General features: G+C 36.8%; 1 long non-coding RNA gene across 3 annotated transcripts in view; it reads right to left on the minus strand.

The window, feature by feature from the left end:
* The window catches only part of LOC122230995, a 33,602-nt gene that overhangs the window by 22,178 nt on the left and 2,468 nt on the right, over nt 1-8,956 (minus strand). For 2 of the 3 annotated variants that reach the window (XR_006208075.1, XR_006208072.1), the window contains one exon: nt 6,561-6,924. The exons of the other annotated variant lie outside the window; for it this stretch is intronic. This is a non-coding gene — a long non-coding RNA (uncharacterized LOC122230995). The remainder of the gene's footprint in view (nt 1-6,560; nt 6,925-8,956) is intronic. 3 annotated transcript variants of the gene reach the window in all.

Here is an 8,956-nt window from a genome sequence, read left to right on the forward strand (position 1 = left end):
AGAATTTATTACTCTCCCAAAGCTCTCACACGGCTAGGTTGCAGGTCAAGTAATTATGGTTCTTATTCTCCATTATAGCATCTAGAATATTTTGGCTTTTGCTTCCTCAGAATATCCAGCCTAAACCTCAAATATACAAACTACACCTCCCATTACAGCTTCTTGAATAGCTGAGTTACCGCCTCACGTTCCTAGATTTTAGCTCCAGGCTTAACGTCATATTCTCCAATACTACTCTTATTATATAATATATGGTGATTTCCATCCACATACATCTTCCTGTTGATGTCTTCACAACCTGATTTCTTGATCTTCTGTCTTTTTCTTACTCTGTTTTCCATTCTATCTCAGCCATTTCTTTCTTTGATCCTGTCTGACTCTGCCTTACCATTATCTTAATATCTTTTTTAATGTTTATTTATTTATTTTGAGAGAGAGAGAGAGAGAGAGAGAGAGAGAAAGAGAGAGAGAGAGAGAGAGACAGCAGGGGAGGGGAAGGGAGAGGGAGGATCCTAAGCAGGCTCTGTCCTGTCAGAGCAGACCCCCACATGGGGCTCAGTCTTACAAACTGTGAGATCATGACCTGAGCCAAAATCAAGAGTCAGACACTTAACTGACCGAGCCACCCTGGCGCCCCTCAGTACCTTTCTAAGCACAGTTTAAAATATTCAGCTCTTCTGTTGCCATTTCATGTCTTTCTAGATTATTTCCACTAACACTCCAACACCAACAACTTTGAACCCACTTTCAGTCAACTTATCTAACTTATTCATGATGCCTCATTCTCCACATGGCCTGTCTTCTCACTTTACCCAACTTAAATTCCACAGTAAATCTCTTTCGCATATACTACCCACTTCATCACTCCTCTCTGTCTTTGTCATCCTCTTTTGGTGAAACCACAACCCTAGCTAAATCCATCTTTCTCCGTACTCCATGCTGAATGTGGTTGAGGAAATTCACACTGTGATGAGTGGTCTCACTTTGAATGTAGCATGTCTTTAGGTCTCTCCAAGGGTCTCTAGTCCTAGTCCAGTTTCACACCTACCCACTGAGACAACTCTTTCATTCTTTCTTCTCTTTTCTCAATTTCCAATATCTTCTTTCTCATTTTCATTCTCAATCAATGATTGTATTGAACAATGTCATGCTTCTCTGAGAAACATTCTGATCCATTTTGTTTGTTTGTAGGCCCTTAACTTCAGAATGCTTTCATGTCACACAACAAGCACCTGTTTTTTTTTTGTTTTTTTGTTTTTTTTTTCCCAGAGGAATACCTGAGAATAATGGAGCCTGTTTTGTAACAAAAGTACTGGGAATTTGCCACCCTTGGAAATCATTTAAACAATGACTGATGAATACTGTTGTATGAAAGTCCAGCTCACTTGCCTTTGATCAGGACAAGTCTTAGGCCTAATTTACACTCCAGAATTCCCCTACAAGATCGGGCTGAATATTTATGGGACTATACCTGATTGATTCTTTTTTTTTTTTTTTTTTACTTTCGCTCTTTCCCTGGCCTCCTCCCAGCTATCTCTTAATGGTCTCTCCTGAGAATACTTCCTTAATAAGTTGCTTTCACAAAAATCTTCAGCTCAAGTCTTCTTCTGGAAAACAACAAACAAACAAACAAACCTAAGACAATGGCTTTGAAGAACTCAGAGGAGTTCTACAAGCTATCACCCCATCTACTTATCTATCCACCAGTATATCTTAGGATTTTTCCCATTAAAATGGGAGGACTATCATGTACTCAACTCATGCACTAATTCTCATCTCCTCTTACTTCCTCAAGAATATCAATTTTTAGCAGATATCTCCTGCATCAGCAGTTTTTCCCTCCCTGATGCACCATTTCCATCAGTATCTGTTGTGGGTTGAATGATGCCATCCAGACAGATATGTCCATATCCTAATACCCAGACACTGAGAATGTTACTTTATTTGGAAAAAGAATCTAAGCTGATGTAATTAAGTTGGGGATCTTCACCTGAAAGCATCATGGGTTCACCAGATATGCCCTAAATCCAATGGCAAGTTTTCTGAAGGCAGGATGTAGATACAGGAATGGGAACAGGCAATATGACCAGGGAGGCAGAGATTGGAGTAACAGAGCCAAGGAGGCCAAGGAAAACCTAGAGCCACCAAAAGCTGGAAGAAGTGGGGGAAGGATTTTCCCCAGAACCTCCCAAGGTAGTACAGTTCTGTTAACACCTTGATTTCAGACTTCTGGCCTCCAGAACCATGAGAGGACAAATTTCTGTATGTTTTAGACCACCCTGTTTGTGACTATTTGTCTCAGAAGCTAGAGGAAATGAATATAGTATCCATATATGTTATTTATTTCTCCCATGAAAAAAATACAAAAATGACAAACTTTATCTTAGCCCATTTTCTGTTATAGTTACTATGCCATTTTCTTTCCTTTTACTATGAACACCCTTGAAAGAATTGTCTCTACTTGGTACTTCTAATTTCTTTCTTCTCTTTTTTCTAATGAACCCATTCCAATAAGGTTCCCACCCCCACCCCCATATCACTACAAAGAAACTGTTCTTATTGAAGTTACCAAAGACCTCACTAATAGATTCTAAATCCAATTTTCATTTCTCAGCCCTTATCTTTCTTGACCTATGAGTAGTAGCCTTTGACAAAGAGGATCACTCTCTCTTCCCTTAAATAATTTTTCCACTTACTTCCAGGGGATCTCACTCACCTGTTTTCCATCAACCTTACTCTTGCTGCTTACTTCCCGTCACCGCAACATCTACAATTTAAATTTCTCTAAGACTTACTCTTTGAATTTCATCTTAAATATTAATATAACTCTTTGGGTAATTTCACCCAATTTTGCAGTTTTAAAAAATACCTATATGCTGATTTCTAATTTATATTTCTATTCCAGTCCTCTACTCTGTACTTCAAATCCATATATTAAACTTTTTACTTAATACCTGTACTCAGAAGTGTAATAATTATGCTAACTGTAACATGTCCAAAGCTGAGTTCTAATATTCATTCTTAATTTCTTCTTACCTCCTAATAGTCTACATCTTAGCTAATGGCAACTTTATTTTTCCAGTTATGTAGGCCAAAATATTTAAGTCATTTTTGAATGTTTTTAAACGTTTATTATTATTGAGAGACAGTGAAAGATAAAGCATGAGCATGGGAGGGGCAGAGAGAGGAGGAGACACAGAATCTGAAGCAGGCTCCAGGCTCTGAGCTGTCAGCACACACAGAGCCCAACGCGGGGCTTGAACCCACAAACTGTGAGACCATGACCTGAGCCCAGCTGACTGAGCTATGCAGGTGCCCCTATTTAAGTCATTTTTGACTCACCTTTTACTTCCTCCTCAAACCCAGGAACTGATAGCACTTAACAGTTCTTCAAATGAACTTCAAATGAATAAGCTCACTTTTCACATTACAACTGCCAATATTCTGATCCAAGCTAACAACTTCTCTTATGTAGATTACTGAAATAGCCTTCTAAATTGTCTTTCATCTTCTGCCTTTTTCAGTGTCCTCTAAAAATGGCAGACACTGTGATACCTTTTAAATATAAGATAGCTAATGTTATGTCTCTGCTCAAAACCATCCCACATCTTCCCACATCACTCAAAGGAAGGAACAGATTTCTTCAATGACTTTGGAGTACCTACATGATTTTCCTGCTGCCTCTTACTTCTGGGATCCCATCTCCTACTACTATCTCTCTTGCTTACTCCCCTAAACTGTGATTATTTCATAGTATATCAAACAAGCCATGCACACTCCAACCACTGAGAGTTTCTTTCATACCTCTTCCCTTCCCTTCCCTTCCCTTCCCTCCCCTCCCCTCCCCTCCCCTCCCCTCCCCTCCCCTCTCCTCTCTTTTCCTTCCTCCTCTCCCTTCTTCTCTTTCTTCTTCTCTCTTCTCTTCTCCTCAGTTGTTCATCTCCATATTAGTTCCTTATAAAAGGCACTTTCTCATACAGAGCTACTGTGGGGTCCTTGTCTAAAATTTCAGTTCTCTTTCCTGCATTATTTTTCCTTCTTAGCACATATCAGCATCTAACATTCTATATATTTAAAATTTTTATATTGTTTGTTGTTTGTCCTTATCATAGCTTTTAAAATTCATGAGGTCAGTGATATCTGCCAGTTATTTTTACTTTTGTATCCCCATTACGTGGTATGTTGTAGGGACATAATTAATAGCTACTGAATGACTAAATACAGTGATAGAAAACATTAGCCTTGAGAGGTAAAATATCACAGACTAAAACATCAAAACAAAGTCACCTTATTTACACCCTTTTGTAATTTCTGGCAATAATAGGAGATTCTCAGGAGACACAAATATTACAGATAACATTTAGGTAAATTCAACTGATATTTTAGATTAAGCATTTAATGCCATAAAGTATTTAGATCCCCAGTATTCATTTATAACAATCTACTTCATTTTGACTCAGGATTTTATATTTTTCTAAAATAATTAGTATTAACTCCATGCCAGAACATACCATACTGTATAGTAGACAATTGAAACATTTCTAATAAAACATTTTTCAATGTCACTTTTTTGAACTGCTAAAATTATTATGATTAATGCTTATTACTTTCTATCAGAAAATATATAATATTTATTTCTCTTTAACAAAAGTACAAACAATATACTCATATTAATGATTTTACCTAAATCATGCTACAAGCAAAAGATATCTTTCTTTTAAAGATTTTAGGAAAAAAATATTTCTATATCCCTCCTGATGATAATTATGTTTCAATATTAGCATCAGTGTCCTATATCATTAAAAACTGCCTCTGGTGTCAGTTGAGGTCTCTTTCCAAGAGCTATACCTGAATTATTTTATCATGTAATAATTTATATCAAAATATTTCATTAGATACCACCACTTTCTTATTATACAATATAACTAATTCTAAAGAAGAAATACTGTTAAAGAACTGGGGAAATCTCTGAATGTCAATATATCTCGATTCTAGTTTAGATTCTTTCAGTAACTAGTTATGAAACTAGTCATGATCTCACAGTTTGGGTTAGAGCTCCACGTTGGGCTCTGTGCTGACAGCTCAGAGCATGGAGCCTGCTTCGGATTCTGTGTCTCCCTCTCTCTGCCCCTTCCCCTACTCTCTCTCTCTCTCTCTCTCTCTCAAAAATAAGTGAACATAAAAAAAAGGAAAGAAAGAAAGAAAGAAAGAAAGAAAGAAAGAAAGAAAGAAGAAAGAAAGAAAGAAAGAAAGAAAGAAAGAAAGAAAGAAAGAAAGAAAAGAAAGAACAGGGGGAAAAAGGAAGTACCTAAAGACAAATACAATTATCTGGAGAAAGTATGCGTTTTATAGATTCAATGCACTTATTGTAGAGATAGTCACCCTCAGTTTTTTAGTTTTTATTAATTTTGTTAATAAGTACTTAGTTTTTGGGGTACCTGGGTAGCTTAGTTGGTTAAGCATCCAACTTCGCTCAGGTCATGATCTCTCAGTTCCTGGGTTCGAGGCTGCGTCAGGCTCTGTGCCGAAACCCCAGACCCTGGAGTCTGCTTCTAATTCTGTGTATCCCTCTCTCTGTCTGCCCCTCCCCCGCCTCTCTCTTCATCTCTCTGTCTCTCAAAAAATGAATAAACGTTAAAAAATAAAACAATAACAATAATTACTTAGTTTTTCATGGAACAAATATTTGAGGAAAGCTTGGATACTTGTCATGCAGGAAGCATTCTGCTTGACCTCAAAGGTGCAACAATGGAATGGATAGACATGGTCAGTGCTTCGAATATTCCAGTGTCTTTACAACATGAAATTAATTTTAAAAAAATTTAAAAAAAGGGAGAGAGAAAGAAAGAGAGAAAGAGAAAATATTCTTCATTCTCTCTCTCTTACTACTGGAGTTTTCTTAGATAAAGGAGAAAATAAACCATCCACTATTAAAGAGTTAAGGGCTTGGATCTATACAGAAATTAAGCAGTTCCTTCAGGAAAACAATACTATCATGGCCTCTGAGCCACCTAGATCTGACTTCTGTTCCTGATGTTTCTTTAATGATTTTTTACATAAATGTTTTATTTTAGAATAGCTGTGGACTTATGGAAAAATTGCAAAGATGGTACAAAGAAATGTCATGTACTCCACACTCAGTTTCCCCATTACTAACATTTATATTAGTATCGTATAGATGGTACATTTCTCATAATTAATGAACCAATATTGATACTACACATTAACTAAAGTCACTACTTAATTCAGATATTTTTAGTTTTGCTCTAACCTCCTTTTTTTTTTCTAGGATGAAGGACACAACACTACATTTAATTTTCATGCCTATTCAGGCAATCTTCTTTCCTTTGCAGAGGACTCCTTTGTTAGAGAGAGGGCTCAGGGTATATTTCACAATGATTACTCTTACCCTCCTGTTGGAAAACATGTACATGAGAACCGGGTTGGTTTCTTGAGTGTGTTACCTCCCACAAAGCAGTCCCAGGATTTTCTCACTCTTCAACTAATGTCAAGCACTCAGCCTCGTGCATTTATGGAAAATCAACGTTGAGCATTCTTACCAGTTCATGACTTCAGCAGCTTCTACTCCTGGTAGGCAGATCTTGACAGTGACTTCAAAGATTTGCCTGTCTCTCCAAATTTCAGGGTGTCAGTTTGCTCTGCAACCTCAATTTTCATATGGGTCAAGGAGAAAGTGTTCGTTTTTCAATTTGTTAAGAATGGGAGTGACAACATCCCAACTGTTTACATGATGTAGCTGATATCATGTCTTTGATTTTATGCAGTGTCAAGGCTGAATATGTTTCGCTGACTTTTATAGTTCTTAAAGATACATCCTAGAGGTGACGGTTGTAAGAAACACTTAAACTTTAGCTTCCTTCTTGTAGGAACATTTACTTCTTTTCCGCTGTTTAAAGTAGCATTCTGCTAAGGAGAGTCATTCTATTAGTAGCTATTAATGAAAAGTCATATCTAGATTGATGATATATGTATAAATAAGCAGAAGAATGCTCTAGTTTTTTGAAAAGAATAAGCAAAGAGGATGTTATTCCTGTATGGGGGGGAATGGGGTACAGAAATGCTTTTTTCTCTTTTTACAACCATTCTTTCATTGAGAAGATCTTTTTTTTATTTTTTTTATTTAAAAAAAATTTTTTTTAACGTTTACTTATTTTTGAGACAGAGAGAGACAGAGCGTGAACAAGGGAGGGGCAGAGAGAGAGAGAGAGAGACACAGAATCAGAAGCAGGCTCCAGGCTCTGAGACATCAGCCCAGAGCCTGACGCGGGGCTCGAACTCACGGACCGTGAGATCGTGACCTGAGCTGAAGTCGGACGCTTAACCGACTGAGCCACCCAGGCGCCCCTGAGAAGATCTTTATGAATCTGGAAGGACAAGGAAAAGAACTCTATTTTTGCTGAAAGTGCACAGACTTAAAAGAATTCTGCAGCTTAAATTTCCCAATTTCATGTGTGAGATGAAGGTTTCAGCTTTATCCTCTGTATACTGTGGATGATAGATGTACCCCACAGCCTTCTTGTGATTAGATTACGAAATGGGCGTATAGCTCCAGAATCGGTACACGTAGTTGGTACTCAATAATTAGTTTCTCTTCTTTTTTTTTTTTTTTTTAATTCAGTTGGCTACCCTTTCCATCCTATTTCACATCTTTCTGAAGGGACATGAGTTCTTACCGTCTAACTTGACCTTTAATTTGCCCTTGTGAAGAAGGCAAAGTTTGCCAATAGGGAAATGATACTATTTTGAGTTATTAATATAGTCTGGCAACTATGCTACTGACTTAATATTCATTATCTTATTTACTCTCAAAATATTCCATGTTTATTTTTTGCAGTTTTGGGTCCAAAGACCAAGAAATGTTAACTGTTTGTCCATGATCACATAATCTAAAAAGTGGCTAAACCAGAACTGCAATCAAGTTCTATCAGAAAACAATAATTATGGTTTCATAAACAATCTAAAATTTCATAAAATAAATCTTTCATATATTAATGATGTCCATTTTCAGGAAATGGACAAAGAAAGCCAGACCTGCCTGTAACATGAAGACAGAGAATTGTATTTTCTGAGCCCAGATAACAGGCAAATGCAAACTCAAGAAAAAATTTGAACAAAGTACGTTTTGCCTAATGCAATTGTTGTGAACAAGTGAAGAAGAAAAAACTGAAACTTGAAAAAGAAGCTGATTGCATTTTTTCGTCAGTGACATCTTCATAAACAATTGAACAGAATTATTTTCAATGGCACCTGGGAAATAAATTTCTGAAACAAAATTGTAGAGTCTCCGTATAATGTGATCTTCCAAAATGTCTGACCTTCCTGAGCTAGCATCGAGACTAAGCTTAGTCAGCTTATAGGCTGCTGATTCGGTAAGCCTTTTTAAACTAACAGAATAACTAAAATGATAGCTTAAAACTATCTAGATACACAATGAGTATGAGATTAGCAGTTTTCTTCTAACAGGTTAGTTTTAGTTGGATTTGACATTTAGCTAATACCTCTTCTTTCATCCAACTGTAATTAACACTTGATCTGTAGTCTTAATACATGTACCACAGATGCCACAAGGCCAGAGTGGAACTTTGTGGATTGATGGACGGCCTGCCAATGGAACATCTTATTTTAATGACGATAGGCCTAAGTAGGCTTTCTTTTATCCTGTCTTACTGGACTTATTGGGGTGTGTATTTTGCAACTTGGCTACATTGAGGTTCAAATTCTCCTACCCTGAGGTACTATATATTTTAGCCAGTTATTTAATCTCTTCAAGTTCCATGGATTTCTGAAAATTTGAGTAAGATAACATTTTCAGGTCTATTAGAATGTCATAAGACTTGATTTTCTCTTATATGAGAAGTTAAAAAAAATAATCTTGGGGCCTGTGCTTTTCATTAGATTGCAGAAATTTTCTTTTGAAAAACCCAAGTTTTGTGAC

This window comes from Panthera tigris, chromosome A1 (genome assembly GCF_018350195.1).
Source record: "Panthera tigris isolate Pti1 chromosome A1, P.tigris_Pti1_mat1.1, whole genome shotgun sequence".
NCBI classification, from domain to species: domain Eukaryota; kingdom Metazoa; phylum Chordata; class Mammalia; order Carnivora; family Felidae; genus Panthera; species Panthera tigris.